This window comes from Peromyscus californicus, unplaced genomic scaffold (assembly GCF_007827085.1).
Source record: "Peromyscus californicus insignis strain IS unplaced genomic scaffold, ASM782708v3 Scaffold_4__1_contigs__length_199733344, whole genome shotgun sequence".
In the NCBI taxonomy this organism is placed as follows: Eukaryota; Metazoa; Chordata; class Mammalia; order Rodentia; family Cricetidae; genus Peromyscus; species Peromyscus californicus.
In genome coordinates, this window is record NW_026294562.1 from 137,485,709 (window position 1) to 137,504,020 (window position 18,312).

At 49.6% G+C, this 18,312-nt stretch overlaps 1 protein-coding gene across 9 annotated transcripts in view; it reads right to left on the bottom strand.

The window, feature by feature from the left end:
• The window catches only part of Apba2 (amyloid beta precursor protein binding family A member 2), a 232,175-nt gene that overhangs the window by 179,240 nt on the left and 34,623 nt on the right, over positions 1-18,312 (bottom strand). For all 9 annotated transcript variants that reach the window (XM_052761566.1, XM_052761563.1, XM_052761559.1 and 6 more), the window contains exon 2: positions 5,206-5,281. The gene's annotated coding sequence lies outside the window, so the exon portion shown is untranslated. The remainder of the gene's footprint in view (positions 1-5,205; positions 5,282-18,312) is intronic.

The window sequence follows — 18,312 nt, forward strand, 5'->3', positions numbered from 1 at the left end:
CCTCAAAAGTTAGAGGGCCACTGAGGAAGACACCCAATGTCAACCTCTGTGCACATCACATGCACAGATATACACAACACCCCTGTACACAAATACACCAAGTAAATATAAATAAATTTTAAATTATTATTATGGCTAATGGTAAATTTTTGTATTATGTGTATTTTCCCCAATTTAAAACCTATCAATAATAGCACATTACTGGTGAATCCTCTAAGACCAACAGGGAGGGCCAGCTCTCAAAGTTCCTGGGCCCCAGGGAGACGGGGGGGGGGGGGGGCAGTTGTGGTGCAGGGAGTGTCTAGGAGGTCTCACACATGAAGGGGGTGGTGGGGCAAGTCAGAAGTGGCCATATTGGCTCCTGTTTTTTAGGAAGAGTCAGTTGACCCCTTTCTGTATCTTTTGAAATGCAGGTCTCCCTTAACAGGGCACCAAAGCAGCAGCAGCAGCAGCAGCAACAACAACACAGGGTGATGATGCCCCCCATTGGGGGAGGAGAGAAAAGCACCCTCCTCCCCAGTCACCTCCAGAACTACCAAAGAGCAAAGCACAAGGCCTTGGCACAGCAGGGGTGAGCAAGGGTCAGGAGGCCCTGCTGCTGGGAGGCCACGGTGTGATGCTCTGTGGAAGAAGGGCAATCGTAGGGGAGAGGACACTAAGTGGGGACCAGCAGGGAATCTGTGTGCTCAGTGCTGAGGTCCCAGCCCCACTGCCCCTCACCAGATACAGTGTCAGCCAACAAACTTGCCTGTCCCTGCCCTGTGGTGCATGCAAAGTTTGTGTTTACACTACCCTATGCCCACTAAACGTGCAATAACATTGTGTCTAAAAAATACAATATGCGTATCCCATTAGAAAACACCACTCAACACAGACACTGAGAGCAACAACCAATAAATGGGACCTCCTGAAACTGAGAAGCTTCTGTAAGGCAAAGGATATGGTAAATAAGACAAAATGACAGCCTACAGAATGGAAAAAAAATCTTCACCAACCCTACATCTGACAGAGGGCTGATCTCCAAAATATATAAAAAACTCAAACTACACATCAAAATACCTAACAATCCAATTAAAAAATGGGCTACAGAGCTAAACAGAGAATTCTCAACAGAAGAATCTCTAATGGCCAAAAGACATTTAAGGAATTGCTCAACATCCTTAGTCATCAGGGAAATGCAAATCAAAATGACTCTGAGATATCATCTTATACCTGTCAGAATGGCTAAGATCAAAAACACTGATGACAGCTTAAGTTGGAGAGGATGTGGAGCAAGGGGAACACTCCTCCACTGTTGATGGGAGTGAAAATTTATACAGCCACTTTTGGAAATCAGTATGGCAGTTTCTCAGAAAATTGGGAATCAATCTACCTCAAGACCCGGCTATACCATTCTTGGGCATATACCCAAGGAATGCTCAATCATACCACAAGGACACTTGCTCAGCTATGTTCATAGCAGTATTATTTGTAATAGCCAGAATCTGAAAACAACCTAGATGCCCCTCAGTCAAAGAATGGATAAAGAAAATGTGGCACATATACACAATGGAGTATTACTCAGCAGTAAAATCAATGACATTATGAAATGTGCAGGAAAAGAGATGGAACTAGAAAATATCATCCTGAGTAGGTAACTCAGACTCAGAAAGACAAACATGGTATGTACCAACTCATATGTAAATATTAGAAGTAAAGCAAAGGATAACCAGACTACAACCCACAGCTCCAGAGAAGCTAGGTAACAAGGAGGACCCTAAGAGGGTCCTATTCACCCTGGGAAGGGGAAATAGATGAGATCTCCTGAGTTAAACTGAGGATGAGTGGGAACAATGGAGGGTAGGGGATGGGGGATGGGAGCATGGGGGAATGGGATGATCCAACTGAAACAGGGGTGGAGTGGGAGAGCAATGAGGGAGATATGTTGATAGAGGGAGACATCATGGGAATAGGGAAAAACCTGGTGCTAGGGAGGTTCCCAGGAATCCACAAGGATGACCCCAGCTTAGACTACTAGCACTGGTGGAGGGGGTGCCTGAGCAAGCCTATCGGGTGATCAGATTGGTGAATGCCCTAACTGTCATCACAGAGCCTTTATCCAGTAACTGATGGAAACAGATGCAGAGAGCCAAGCACCAGGCCGAACTCCAGGAGTGCAGTCAAAGAAAAGGAAGAGGGATTCTATGAGCAAGAGGCATCAAGACCATGATGGGAAAACTTACAGATACAACCGAATCAAGCTAGTAGGAACTCATGAACTTGGACCAACAGCTGTGGAGCCTGCATGGGACTGGACTGGGCCCTCTGCATGGGAGAGACAGTCATGTAGCTTGGTCTGTTTGAGGGACCCCTGACAGTGGGAATAGGATCTATCCCTGGTGCATAAACTGGCTTTTTGGAGCCCACTGCCTATGGTAGGACACCTTGCACAGCCTTGATTCAGGGGAGGGGCTTGGACCTGCCTCAGCTGAATGTGTGGGCTTTGCTGACTCCCCATGGAGGCCTTTTCAGAGGAGGGGATGGGGGTTGGCTGGAGGGGAAGGCTGGGGATGGGAGCGGGAGGAGGGATGATGGGGGAATCTGTGGTTGGTATGTTGAATGAATAAAAAATTTTTAATTAAGAAAAAATAGGAAAAAACTACTCAAAATTCTAACAACCATCTGAGCTGTTGGGAAGACTTGCTCAATCTGAAAAATCCAGGGACCATGGCAGGGCAGACTGAAGGGCAGTCAACAATGTCTATCTACACCTCACATCTGGGAGATGTCTGCTAGAGTAGCATGGAATTGACTGTCCTGATTGGCACTAGGAAGTTAACTACAGAAATTATAGTATAGTATAGTATTAGTTAGATGACAGAGCTCCAAGGCTGGGAAGCTATGCATTGAAGTCTTCTTTGTCCCAACAGGACAGGAAAAAATACCAGTGTAAAGCTGGAATATGCCTGAACAGTAGAACAGCAATCTAAGGCACAGAGGCAACCTAAGGCACAGAGGCCTTGGGTTTACTCCTATGCAACACACACACACACACACACACACACAAATGGCATGAGCATTTTTTCAGAAACGTGAATGTAAATACATAAGCCAATCATATAGTAAATCATGTTTTGTAATCCAGCTTTGCTACTATAACAAAATGCTTAAGATGACCAGCTTATAAAGAAGAAAGGTTTATTTGGGCTCACAGTTTTGGAGGCGGTAGCCCATAGTTGGTGGATAGTGCAACACATCGTGACAGAAAGCATATGGAGGAACATAGCTATTGGTCTTGTGGGAATACAGGACGAAAAAGAAGAGGAAGGGCTTGAGTACCACTGTCCCTTCTAGAGCACACTTCCAATGACCTGAAGACCTCTCACTAGGCTCCATCTCTCCAAGGTTGTACAACTTCATGATGGAACCACCCCAATGATCAAGTGTATAACATATTGAAATTCATGGGACACTCCAGATCCAAATGACAGTGACTATCATCATCAAGTCACTGTGTGCTGCATTTTCATATGACCGGCTGTGCACCCTGCATACACATGGATGGCACACTGTACTGTCACAGCATGACAGCTCAGGCAAGCTCACTAGACTGGAGGAATTCTTCAGGTCCATTCCAATCTCGTGTGTGTGTGTGTGTGTGTGTGTGTGTGTGTGTGTGTGTGTGTGTCCCATTGTTGACCAAGAATGCCATTATGCGGTGCAGGGAAGACAGTCCACAGAAAAGAGCAGACCCATGGTTTATTACAAAAGAGAAAGAGGAGGTCTCTGAGGGGTGATTGAATTTTCTGTTCGCTGGGAATCTGTGCCATCCCTAAGGAGATCCAGGACCATTCCAAAGAATGGTCTTTCTTGGTTGTTGGGCTTGGAGTTAACCTTATGACTCAGAATCACACGATCTGACCCTACCTTCCTCTACCATTTGGTAAGAGACAGAGATACCAGGGGAAAGCTGTGTGAAGGTTAGAGCTGTGCTGTCCCAAGCCAAATGACAACAAAGATGACTGGCTAAAGCCACCAGTCCTTTCCTGTAGAGCCCTCAAAAGAACCTCCATACCAGCACCTTGGTCTCAGACTTCAGTCCTCCAAAACTGAGATACTACATACCCAGCTTGGGTACTTTGTCATGCTAGAAACATTCAGAACTGGCCACTCTCACTCCCCAGCAGGAGGTGCCCCAGAGGTGACACATCTTCACATCCAACCATAGCTGCAGGGACCTCAGACCCAGCCCAAGGACCCAGCACCATTCACTTGGGACTTCCTGTACAGTTCCCAGCCTGCTTTCTGCTAAAGGGGCCTGTCCAGAGCAACAGCACCTTTGGGCTGGCTGCCTGGGTCACCCATGAATGGTCTGGGTGTGGAACAACATAAGAGCTGTTACTCCCACACAAAGTGCTGAGACCCTGCTTACTTCCTGTCAGCTCCTGCTTCCTGAAACCCTGAAAGAGCTGATGGATGCCCTGGACCCATCACCACTGACCAGGAGGCAGGGTCTCCAACAACATATCATGGTGGATTGGAGGTACCCTGACATCAGAGACAAGAACAGTCGTTCCCATGGGCAGGACACAACTGGCGGATCTCCTGGTCGTTTGTCCTCTGCTGGTTTTCCCCAGTACCTTGCGTCCTCTGAACATGCAGGTTCCACATCTGTAGATCCAACCAACCACAGAGCAAAACTGGTTTTATTCCAAAAGTCCTACAAATGCAAAACATTTCTCACCAACCAAACCCACCAGACAACAGCAGAGACCACATGAATGGTATGGGCATGGCCTGGCCTTTTCCCTGGGCTGTGGTATGAGACTTATGATGGCCCAGCACATACTGAGCATGGGTGCAGTTACATTTCTTGCCATCCCCTAAATAATAAAACAAGTATTCATATAGCAGCTACAACATATGAAGTGTCAGAAGTCACCAAAGGAGGATGTCTACATGTCCCATGTAAATCTTGAGCACTTTACATAGGGGACTGGAGCATCCTCGGATCCAGGAACCCACAGAGGTCCTTGAAATCAATCCACATGGACACCATGTGAAGACTGTAAATGTGAATGTTTCAAACCAGACAAGGCTGAAAATCAGCACGAATGTATTAGAGTTTTGTTAGAGAAAGGAGAGGCTGTCGCTTAGCATGTCAATGGGGAGTTGTCGCAACTGCACATCAGGAAAAACTGGAGTTGGGAAATGCATCCCACTCACCGGCAGTCTTCACACAAAGTCCAGGCTCCAAAGGGTCACCTGGCCGAGCTTCAACGGTGCTTCAGTATCCAGAAAACTGCAACAGAAAGATCACAAATATGGTGTCAGTGGGCTGGAATGGCAATCCACTCATTCACAGACGCAGGACAGGATCAGAACCCAAGTATTCTCCTGAACAGGCAACATCTGGAAATATAGAGTGCAGCTGGTCACAAGTTTCCTGACATCTTCAGGGGGGCTCTTCATAATCACACATAAAGGTCAGCACAGACCACTAACTGGCCTACAGTTTGGAGCCATGTTGAGTATGTGAGAAATAGATTTCTCCAACTCTTTTGCAGGAAGACCCTGAAATCAATCAAAATATCCCTCCATACCCCCACATTCCTCCATAACCCCATATTCCTGCATACACCCATATCCCTACACAACCCCACATCCCTACACACACACACACATATACACACACATACACACATACACACACACACACACACACACACACACACACACACACACACACACACACCACATCAAGGCTCTGTCTGCCCCCAGCTTGTTTTTCTCTCTCAGAGTAGCAAAACACGACACAAGGCCCAGAGTTCTTTGCAATTCAAGTTACTTCTCTTAAAACAGTATTTGCGACATGTGGATGGGATGCTTCTGCCAAATGCAATGAACAAGGACTCTGCAAAGAAAAAGTGACCTTGCTCAAGTGCCAGTGCTTGAAGAGAGCCACCAGGTGGGCAAGAGACACTACGTCCTTGGTGGCTTACTTTTTCTCTCAGCCCTGAGCTGCGAAGACAGACACCTTGGTTTCTATCTTAGCTCCGCTCCGGGGAGAGCCTGGGAAGCCAGCACACCTGCCTGAGCCTTGGAGGATGGTGCAGCCCAGAGTTTGCACCCCCTCCTGCCCATGCCCTTGGTTCCTTCCCTCACACTCTGCCCTTCCAAAGGAGGAGCTGCCCTGGAAACCCATGCTTCCTTGAGCTTTAAGGCAGGTGCTGCTGCGTTCTCTCCTACAAATTTTCTGTCCTGCTCAAAAAGCAAGCCACCCGGCTGGAGCCTCCCCAACTTCTGGGATCCACTATAATGCCTAAGGACAAGGGGAGAGGAAACACAGGCCAAAACACACCCATGTCTGACCCACCACAGTGAGCATGAGGAACCTGTTTTACCCAGGGACTTTCTCAGTGAGGATGGAGACATGGTAAAACAAGACACTGGCTCTGAAACATGGGGTGCAAGGTGACTGAGGCTCAGCGCCATACACACAGCCTTATCCTGTCACACCCCACAGCCTCACCCCACCTGGCTTCATAACGACATTCCTGCCATCATTAGTGTTCCCTTGTTTATTCCTATGGGATCTCCCCAGCACAGCTCTGTTCATTCTTCAAAAGCCGACTGGGGACTCCCCTGAAACTCTGTACCCAGCCTAGTTGTAGATCCCAACATGTCCCCTGCTCCCCACAGAACTCATTGCTCCTTCTGGAACCAGCCTGGCCTCACCAGGGTCCAACCTTTAAAAGGCTGAAAATACTTTATCACCAGCAAACCTCAAAGGCAGCCTCCAAGAAAGGAGGATAAAGGGGAAGAGATAAAATAAACAAACAAACAAACAAAAATGAGGGGGGGAAGTTGAGGCGACGGCTCCATGGTTAAATTGTCAGTCATGCAAACATGGAGGTGGGAGCTCAGACACCCCAGAACCCACAGAAGTGCCAGCTTGGGGTGACTCCAGCATCTGAAGGTAGGGACAGAGCACCCCAAGGGCAAGGTGGCTAGCACCATCAGCCACATCTGAGAGCTCTGGGTTTGATTGAGAGACCTGCCTGACGGAATAAGGTAAAAGACCCACTGAGAAAGAGCTCCAGTATCAACCTCGAGCCTGCACGTGCATGGGTACCTATGTGCATGCACATCCACAGCCACATGTGCCTCCACACATGTAAACACGCACTGCGCGCGCACGCGCGCACACACACACACACACACACACACACACACACACACACACAAGACAAAGAGAATGAAAAAGGAAAACAAGAGGGAGGAATTCTGAGGGTAGGAAGGAAGCATGTGTGACGTCAGAGGGTAAGCACGTGGAGGTACGCTGTAAAGGCAGATCCCCAGGCTCTTGTCTCACTGGCACTGAGGTCCATGAAAGATTTCAGGCTATAGGAGGAGGCCATTGTGTCAGTGAGGTACATGATGACCTGGGAGAGACAGGGCTCACTGCTGTACCTCAGAACAGAAGGCAATGGTCTCCACTGGGGGTAGAACTTGTAGACTGTAGATCAACAGGACACTCACTAAGCAACTCCTTCCACTCAGGATATGCTGATAAAATCATTCAGGAAAAAAAAGTAGGTCCATAGAAAACGTCCCCCTGACCTTGGCTGCCTCCCCTGGATCCTGGCCAGGCGCCCTGAGCCTGCCAGTCTCCAAAACACAGGCACCCATCACTATCTCACTGCACACCTGGCCTTACTAACCTGTGAATGCCACCTGCAGCGTGTTCCTGAGGCTAAAAATACACCCCCAATCCTCCTCCAGGAATGCCCCCATGGGAGAGCGGAGGCTGCCTGGGAGCCAGGACAGCTGCAAAGGCCCCATGGTTCTCTCTCTTGCCCTCCATCCCACACCAATGATGGGGCGGGCAACGTAGGAGCAGGGCTTAGGTACTTGGCTTCCTTCAGAGACCATTCCCAGCAGACGACCCTTCCTGCCTGGGCACCTTGGCATCCTGCCCTTCTTTCTCAGGCTGGCCACACTCCAGGCCCACCCAGGAAGCACATTTACAGGGAAGTGCGGGCCACTCTAGCCACTTAGGATCCCCACAATTGTTAAGCAGCCAACAGAGCTCAGTTCCCAGGGCCAGCTGCTTCCCTCTCCCCCATACCTGACCCACAGAGCACTGAGAACAAAGAGGTGGGCCCCCACATCCCAAGCCTGCTCTTTTCTGGTACTGCCCACCCTGGCTCACCTCACTGTGAATGCTGACCAGGTGGAAACAGCCAAGCCAGGCTAGTCAGAGGGCGGCTTGGCACACTGGGAAAGGCACAGGAGGAACAGCACCCGACTTCTATCCCCAGGCCCTCTAGGGACCCCAGGTCAGGGATGCCCTTCTCACTGGAATTATCACTTGTAATGGCTAACATCACATGCTAGAGCCTGGCTATCATCTGGTATAGAATATTATTTTAAGGTGTGTTACTTTTGTTTATGTTGCATTTGTTTAACTCCATGAAGCTGTGTTACTGTGCCTGTCTAACACACCTGATGGTCTAATAAAAAACTGAACGGCCAATAGTGAGGCAGGAGAAAGAATAGGTGGGGCTGGCAGGCAGAGAGTATAAATAGAAGGAGAACTCTGGGAGGAGAGAAAAAAGAAGGAGCCAGAGCAGGGAGAGGACTCCAGGGACCAGCAACCCAGCTACACAGCAAGCCACGGAGTAAGAGTAAGATTTACACAAGTAAGAGAACAGGAAAATCCCAGAGGCAAAAGGTAGATGGGATAATTTAAGTTAAGGAAAGCTGGCAAGAAATAAGCCAAGCTAAGGCCAGACATTTATAATTAAGAATAAGCTTCCGTGTGTGATTTATTTGGGAGCTGGGTGGCGGGCCCCCTGAAAGAGTAAAAACAACCAACAAGAATCATCTCTGCCCCCAACCCCTATGTCCACCCACACAGGTCAGCAGTTGCATTGACGACAGTCACTTACAGTTCCCATGGTGTCCCCGGCCAGCTCCTTTCCAGGAGGCTCAGGGAGCCTCTTCTCTACCTAGAGAACATGTCATTCAGGTCAGCTGACACAAACAGGACTATATGAACCAGGGCACAGGGAACCAGGTGCAGGCATAAGGACAGCGAGATGACCCAGCTTCCAATAGCTAAAGAACAGCTAGCAAGAGTCTCCTCCATACACCATTCACCCTCTTGGGCATCCCTGCCCCAAGTGAGTCTTTTAGAATCCCTCATACTCACTCTTCCTCTGAAAGACAACTTAAGGCCCCTGCTGCATGAATTGATGACAGTCTGGTCTCCACCAAAGTATCCCATCCAGTTGACAGCCAGAGCCCTTGGTTACTCAGTAACATCCTGGACCCATCTCCTTCCATCACCCCCATGAATTCTACACTAGCTCTACCTCTGAACTCCACAGATCTCCCATCACTGCTCCTGCTCTCTTCACATATTATCTGGCTTCCTTACTTGTCCTTGAACAGACAAGCAGAGGGGCTACCACAGGGCCTTTGCATAGGCCATTCTCTCAGATATCCACACCCTCCCTCCTTTCTCTCCACCATGCTTCTGGGCAGGGGTCAGCTTCCTGACCACACTGTTTAATCCACAATCTGCGTCCCCAGCCTTCCCTACCCCTCCCAGCTTAAAGCTTCCCCTGTCACTTATCAGTCCCAACAGAGACCATCTTTTATGGACTGTAGCCATGTCTGCCTCCCTCACCGGAAAGCAGGCTCTATACTGGCAGAACTGCTCTCTGTCACAAGCTCTCAGATCAACAGGGGCATCTCCTTAAATGTCCCTGTCCCTTCCAAATGCTTCTGGGAGCCAGACCTGTTCTGTGAACAACCCCCACCCTCACTATGGGCAGCTGTTCCCTGTCCATGTTCTGAAAGCCTTGAAGGGGGCAGGGCCACCCAGAACAGCACACACAAAAAGTTCAGACCAAGTGTCACAGCACTTGACAAAGTGTTGAACTAGAAACCCGGAGTACCTCAGAGTGCAGGGTGGGAAGAGGCGGGAGCCAGACCCAACAGAATGGGGAGGGGCCCATGGGGAAGAGGGCCAGGACCCTAGTGGAATCTCATTCAGATGCATGGCCTTTTCAGGCAGGCAGCCTGGGACATTCTAACTCTGAGAGAGCTCCAGACTGACCTGCCCTGTGAGGAGAGCTGGCAGTGACAGAGCCTCCCCTGAGGGAGTCCAGTGCAGAGTGACAGGCCTGAGGGAATTCTGTTCTCATCTTGTCCTGCCAAGCCAGCCAGTCACTGGTTCCGAGTCTCAGAGCTAGGTCCCAGTGGAATCAGGGCCTGCACGCTCTCTGCCTGTCACCATGTGGCAGGAGCAACCTGGGCTCTGTGAGCAGCCGGGGTCACCACGTGGCTACATTCACACCCGTTGCCTTTTCTGCTCTGTCGGCTCTTGGGAATGTTAGGACTTTGTTTTATACCAAGAGGAAAATTCTCCTTTTCTAGAAACACCCCCAAGATGGTCAAAGGGACAGAAGATCAGAGAAATGTCACAAGTTGTTCACCAAATCTCCACATGAGCTGAATGAAGTGCCCAACATCGGACAGATAAAAATTGGGGGTGGGGGAACATTTGAGGATAATCTGGCCCCTGGATCCTCAGACAAGCACAGATTAGAAACAGTGAGCCCTCAAAACAGTGGGTTCTGTCTTCCAGACAACCACGCCCACCTGTGGGAGCTGAGGCCCTCGGACTGGGAGGGACTTCCGTACCTTGGGTGGGCTGTCATGTCAGGTGCATGGTGCCTAGTATAAGACCATGGACCAAAGAACATTCATCTGAGCTATCAGCTCCCCGGTCTCTGGGTTCACTCCTCAACCAACACCTCCAAAGCACGCCTACAGGTGACTGCCTTTCAGCTGGTCCAGGCTGGGCCTCATCTCCCCTTACAGGACCCTGCTCCACCCACAACCTCCTTCCAACAGCTAGACTCTCCATCTGGGATCCCTCTTGACTACTTTCCTCCTGAGCGAGCACGCTCTAGCTCCAGACTGACTACAGCCTTTCCCCCTGCCATCCTGGCTTCCACCCCCAACCCTGGCTTCCACCCCCGACCCTGGCTTCTACCCCCGACCCTGGCTTCCACCCCCGCCCTGGCTTCCACCCCTGACCCTCAACTCCATCCCACATCCTGGCCTTGACCTCCTTCCCCAGCCTCAACCTCCAGCTCTTGGGTTTTCACCTGTGATCCTGCTTTGACTCTAGTCCACAGTACCTTCCGCCTGGCCTCTCGGGTGTACCCATCAGTACAGACTGATGTCCCCTGTAAAAGCAGGACAGTCGAAGGCCCGTATGGGGTAATGCCCAGCAAACACTTATTTAAACTTTTTATTTGATGAATAAAATATGAGTGCTCTATCTGCATGTATGACTTTATGGCCAAAGAGGGCATCCGATCCCACTACAGATGGTTGTAAGCCACCATGTGGTTGCTGGGAACTGAACTCAAGGACTCTGGAAGAGCAGTCAGTGCTCTTAACCACTGAGCCATCTCTCCAGCCTTGCAAACACCTATTTAAAGACAGTCCAGCAGATGGGGAGTGACTGAAATGGGCACAGGTAGAATGCTCTGGAGTTAGGTAATGACAAACGTCATGAAGATACTTAAAGCCACTGAATTGGATACTTTACAGGAGTGAACTTCATAAGATATGAATTATCTCCCTAAATCTGTTAGTAAAATATCAACCAGAAGTGGGGTCCCATCATCCTCGGCTGCACCACAACTGTCTCCCAGAGTACAAGTCCTCAGGATGCTTGGAAAGGCTTCTCTCTGGCTCCATGTCCTCTGGCCTTTCGCCTGTCCCTTGCTCTGCCCCAGTCCCATGGATCACTGCTATTCTTTGGACCCACCAGGCCAGCTTCTGGTAGGACACCAACATGGATGACCTCCCCAGAGGCCCTGCAGATGCTACTAGTACCCCACCCACCTATACTGCACACCTCTGACAGTAACCACAGTATTTACCCACTGTCATCACCCACTGGGGCAGAAGACTGTCTTCATCTTCTGTGTCCCTTGGTATATACCCCCAACACTTAACACTGTACTTGATGGTGACCCAATGAGTGTGGACTCAGGGACAGGCTTGCCCCCCCCCCCCGCCCCCGTGAGTGTTCAGAAAAATCAATGGCTTCTCAGGTAGCCCAACTTCAGAACCTGGGATGCTTCAGTCCCAGTTCAATCTACAGCCCCCACTCTGCACTTACACGCTGCCCTCTGCTCAACCCCTCCTACATCCCTGCACTGGGACAAGGTGACAAGGTGAGCCAGGAACCTTGAGTATGACTTGGAAGCTCAGCTCCAGGCTACAGCTTGGTGGTGCAGCCAAAGCTTCCCAGACCTCCTTACAGGCCCTCAGGGCCCCCACTGCTGCACAGGAGCCTGACCCTGAGGGCTGGAGCAGGTTCCACTCTCTGAGTCACCACAGCCAAATGCTACAGGCCAGGCTTCCCCCGTGGGGCGGGGAGACAGCCTGTTCCTCAGAACCACCCACACCCAGGCTATTTCCTGTTTCAACAAGGAGAGGGGCTGGTGGCTCGCCTACTGAAAAAAATTAAGCTCTAAAATCCCCTCCCACCGCGTGTCTATTCATCCTCACAGGCAGGAACGGGAACATTAAAGTGACATGGGAACTCCTGAGGTGCAGGAGACCGTGTGCCTCCCTCTGAGCAGTGACCACAGCCACACGCAGAATGCCACACTGTCACCCACTCATGCACCATCACGTAACGGCACAGCTGGCAATGGCCACCACCTTGCTCCCCTCTCTAAAGCCAGGTCTTCGGCAGCTCCCGTGCACCCATACCCACCCAACTCACCCATTCATGGTTCTAAAAACAAAAATCTCCAGCCCGCCAGAATGTTCCACACAAATGAGACCAACTTGGCTGGAGCCAAGAAGGGGAGCGTCCAGCCGGGAGGCCCAGTGCCTCTCATGACTCCCATTTAAGATCCTGGATGTCCTGAAGACCAGAGCGGGAGAGGAGTTACATCAGCATTGCTCCTTCTCTGGTGCAAGCAATGTGTGGGTCGTGCCCCATAGCCAGCCACCATTCCAGTGGGCCACTGGTCATTCCTGGACAGAGAAGATGAGGTTAGTCCTAACTCTGCCACTTACCAGGCTCCGTGATACTGGGCATGCTTCTTAACCTCTCTGAGCTTTACTACCCACAGCCAGGGAATGGACATGGCCACCTTCCACCTCTTGCAGCTCTGTGAGATGAGACATGGAGACGGCCTGTGTTCACGAGGCTGTGATGATCAGCCTGCTCCTTCCTGTGGGGTCTGCTTTGCTGAGGAAGGGATTTAGGGACACTCTAGTGAAACACAAGGGAGCCCAAGCAGTGACCAGCTGCACTAGGCTCCCCAGGGGAAGCACAGGAAAGGTGCTGAGACCAGAGAGGCAGAGGGACACAAGGAACATCATTCCCCAGAGCAGCCCACCAGCACCACAGCAGGATCTGCTAACCCTTCCCCCATGCCACGGGAAGCAAAGAGGAGGAAGGATGTGACAAGATTCATTCCTGTAACAAGAGCAAGTTAGTGAAACAAAGATGTCTGCATAAAAAGAGGTAAGTTGGGCCGGGCGGTGGTGGCGCACGCCTTTAATCCCAGCACTCGGGAGGCAGAGACAGGCGGATCTCCATGAGTTCGAGGCCAGCCTGGGCTACCAAGTGAGTTCCAGGAAAGGCGCAAAGCTACACAGAGAAACCCTGTCTCGAAAAACCAAAAAAAAAAAAAGAGGTAAGTTAGACGAATCACTGTAACTCTGTCAAATTCCAGAGAAACGCAGAGAGGGAGTCACAAAGTACACTGTGGACAAAGCAAATAACATATCTTATGCGGGCATCGCAGTGGGCAGTGTGACCCAGGTAAGATGTGAAGAACAGAGGGAAATGGGGGACGTGAGACAAGACGCCCAGCAAACTAGAAACTTGATGTTCAATTTTTTTTTCTACAGACCTAAAACCAGTGAAAAAGAAAGCTTGATTTAAAAAAATATATATTGCATGTGATAGGGTATTCAGGGAGCTAAGTGTCAGAATGGACAAAGTTATGAGCAATCCAGTAAGCTGGAAGATGAGCTAAGTTTTCCCAGAAGGCAGTGCACATGGACCAGATTTCTAACCTTGCCTGCTGTCCTGCTCCCCCTTCTCTTCAGACTGGACAACGTCAGTGGGAATCACTTTCTTCCCCCATATTCATAGATGGTGAAGGGGACAGACGGGAATAGTAGAGAAAGCCTTAGGGACCATGTCAGCCTTGGTCTGGACCCCTAACTTCCCCTAACTGGGGATTTCTCAGTTCAGAACCCACAGGAGAACTCCCTGTCTGCATTTGGCAGCTGGTGCTTTTTGATTTGGGGTATTTTTTTTCCCATTAAAAAATATTTTTGGCCAACCTGCTGACTCAGCTGGCAAAGGCCACCTCCGACTGAGTTCAGTCCCTGGAACCCATAAGGGGCCTGTCTGTGTATGCGGGGGCATGGGATGTCTTGTAGGATCTGTGTGTGGTGTGATAGGATGCATGCTGTGGAATGTGGTCGGTCGAGTGTGGAGTCAGTATGGTACATATATGTGTTTTTGTGTGTATGCCATGATGGTGAGGTGTGCAGTGTGAGGTGCAATGTATGTACATGTGTGCATGTAAGTATGTAGGTGTGCTGTGTGGTTAGGGACAGAGAATAAGTGTGTGTGTGTGTGTGTGTATGTGGGGGGGGGGGTACGGGGTATTTGTCTGTGTTATAGGATATCTGTGGTATGGGATATTTATCTGTGGTGTGGGGTGTTTGTTTGTAGTATGGGGTGTTCATCTGTGGTATAGGGTGTTTGTGGTATGGAGTTTATGTCTATGGGACAGGACATGTCTGAGGTTTGGTATATTTACCTGTGGCATGGATTATCTGTAGTATGTGATGTTTGTCTATGATATGAGGTAATTGTCTGTGGTACAGGCTTTGTCTGAAATATGGGGTGTTTGTGCTGTGAATTATCTGTCTGTAGTATGGGGTGTTTTTCTGTGGTGTGGGGTGCTTGTCCATGGTGTGTGGTGTTTGTCTGTGGTGTGGAGTATCTGTCTGTGGTGTGGGGTGTCTGTCTGTGGTGTGGGGTATCTGTCTGTGGTGTGGGGTATCTGTCTGTGGTGTGGGGTATCTGTCTGTGGTGTGGGGTATCTGTCTGTGGTGTGGGGTGTCTGTCTGTGGTGTGGGGTATCTGTCTGTGGTGTGGGGTGTTTGTCTGTGATGTGGGGTGTCTGTCTGTGGTGTGGGGTGTCTGTCTGTGGTGTGGGGTATCTGTCTGTGGTGTGGGGTATCTGTCTGTGGTGTGGGGTGTCTGTCTGTGGTGTGGGATGTCTGTCTGTGGTGTGGGGTGTCTGTCTGTGGTGTGGGGTGTCTGTCTGTGGTGTGGGGTATCTGTCTGTGGTGTGGGGTGTCTGTCTGTAGTATAGGGTGTCTGTCTGTAGTATAGGGTGTCTGTCTGTAGATGGCATACATGCACTAGAGAGAACAGGCCCACTGGCAGTTTGTAGCATGTGACAGTGGCCATCTGCACCTGAGCAGGGCTCTGAATATGAAGTGCTAAGTGGCCAAGTCCCAACCACTCAGGCCCTTGTGGGCACTAGGACACCACTTGGAGAGAATGGGACGTGTGTCATGGCTTCACTGAAAGCCTCACTCACCAAGAGCTGAAGTAGATGACAGACTGAGAGAGCATTTGACAAAACCTTCATACCTTTTCCTGGAGGTGAGCTCACAGCAAGAGCCATGCAGGAGGCTGAATTGTGAGGGGAGGTGACAGGCAGATCAGTGTTTGTGGCCGAAGGATCAGAGTATTTGCATTGAACAGTCACCTCTGCCTATAAACCAGAGTGCCTCGCCCCAATGCAGGCCACATGAGTGTCCACAGAAGAACCAAAACACACCGTGAGGACACCATGGCTCAGATGGTCCAAAGGCACCACCCATGACTAGAGCTACTGCTTCAGGGTCTCCATAGTTGGGGTTTGGGTATGTGGTGCTTTCCTACACACAGATCCTTCAAAACTCGTTTTCCTTTCAAGGGACCTAATGTGATTGTACCCAAACAGAAGCCAAGCTTGGGAGTGAGCTGATTTCCTGGACTCAGAAATGGCTAAACAGGACATGCGAGCACACTGGAGGGGGAGCAAGGGAAGTCTAATCCTCATCCTCTCTGTCTCTCATAACATAATTCACAGTCCAGACATAATGGAAATCACAAATCTTTTTCCAGAGATGCCATTTCTCTAAAGGGTCCCCTCCAGGCCTTCCTGGTGGAGAAAGGAAAGATACACACACACACACACGCACGCACGCACGCACGCACGCACTCACGCACGCGTTCCACAGCACTGACATTCCTAGAGGGATGACATGGAGCCCACTGACTGTCGCTGAAGCCCAGAAGAGGACAGAGCCTCTTGTTCACCAAGATGTCAGCCTAGAGCAGGCATTAGTCACAGAACAGAATATGCCAAAGGGGTTTCAACTCCAAACACAAAGGACAAACCTTAGGTGGCTTTATGCTGCAACTGGTGTAATTATTCTCAAATTTGAAAATAACAGCCGAAGTTACAATGACGACATTCAGTTAAAATGATGACCAAGCCTGCCCAGAGCAGGCAAAGCAGTAAGGCTCCACAGAGGACCTTAACCTTGCTTGATTTGCAAATGTTAAGTACAACTTAACTTGAGCTGTTGCCTATTGTATTACCCAGAGTTCTCTAGAGGAACAGAACAGACAGAATGAATCTATATATAGATACAGAAGGGGATTCATTAGAATGGCTTCTAGGCTGTGGTCCAGCTAGTCCAACAATGGCTGTCTACCAACAGAAGGTCTAGAAATCCAGTAGTTGTTCAGTCCAGGAGACTGGAAGTCTCCTCTGGTCTTCAGTATACATCAAAATCCCGAAGTAGGCTCTAATGTCAGTGAAGGAATGGACTTGCCAGCGAGAGCAGAAGCAAGCGGGCAAAGAGAGCAAGCTTCCTTCTTCCATGTCTTTTATAGAGCTGCCAACAGAAAGTATGGCCCAGATTAAAGGTGGATCTTCCCACCTCAAAAGATCCAGATTAAAAGTGAGTTGTCCCACTTCAGATGATTTAAATAAGGAAAAAACAAAACCTCACAGATGTACCTAGCTGCTTAGGTTTTAGTTAATTCCAGATGTAGTCAAGTTGACAACCAAGAATAATCTCACACCTATAAATATCTGTTGAACTAAATTCCAACCAATCAGAAGCAGCCAACACATTTAATTCTGCAACTAGGAGCTTTCCGATTGCTTACACAAGTGAGGCAACTGTGCAGTTGTAACCAATGAAATGTTTGTTTTGCATTATTTCCATGTCTGTTCTGAAAAAGCCTCCCCTGGTAAGTACTGCCTGGCAGAACTCAGCCTCTTGCAGTTTGGAGCTTCCCAAATCATTATTTAGTTGAATAAACTTTATAAATTCTTATATGCTCCGTCTATCTTTTAACAGCAACAAACTGCACAGGCAAGGACAGCGTCTTCTATTAGAATCCCATCATCTCACCCAGCAGCCAGCAGACACTGGGACTGCAGAAGGATTGACTGAATCTATCTAGAAACTACTGTGGGAAGACAGGTGGTTGACCAGTTATCTCGTGCCAGCTCTTGGTGGTAACACATCAGGAGTCAGTAGGGCACAGCTCCTCCCAGGGACAGCTCCCCAGGGACTGCCTTGAAAAACTGTACTCCCAGGGCTAAAGTCAGAGGATGGTCCACAGCATCCAGGAGGAAGGAATGGACAGGCAAAGGCACTGTGGCCTGGCAAGCTCCTGGAGGTAGAACACACGCTGAATGGTAGTCTTATGGTCCCCAGTGAGGCATGAACTAGACCACAACTTCACCTGCCATGCCATTCCTCAGACAACTATGAAGACAAAGTCAGCACATAAACATGGAGGCTGTGGACTGACAAGAAACTGGGGTAGCCATAGCAGGAGGGTTTGGGGAGCAGCACACTTTAACCTCAGCTACTGAGCCACTCGACCAGGCCGATCGATCCCTTCTGGTCAAGAAATTCTTGCTTCAGTCTGTGTCCATATCCAGTATAGACAAATGCCAGTGTAGATGATTCTGCCATCAGCATGACTACTGGTTAGTTATGTTTTGTTTGTTTGCTTTTAATCAATTTAACACAACTCAGAGTCATCTAGGAAGATGGAATTTCAATTAATGAACTGCCTCTATCAGACCGGCCTGTAGGCCAGTACATAGGGTATTAATTGATGTCGAAGGGAACAGATCACTGTGGATGCCGCCTCTGGATGGGTGGTCCTTT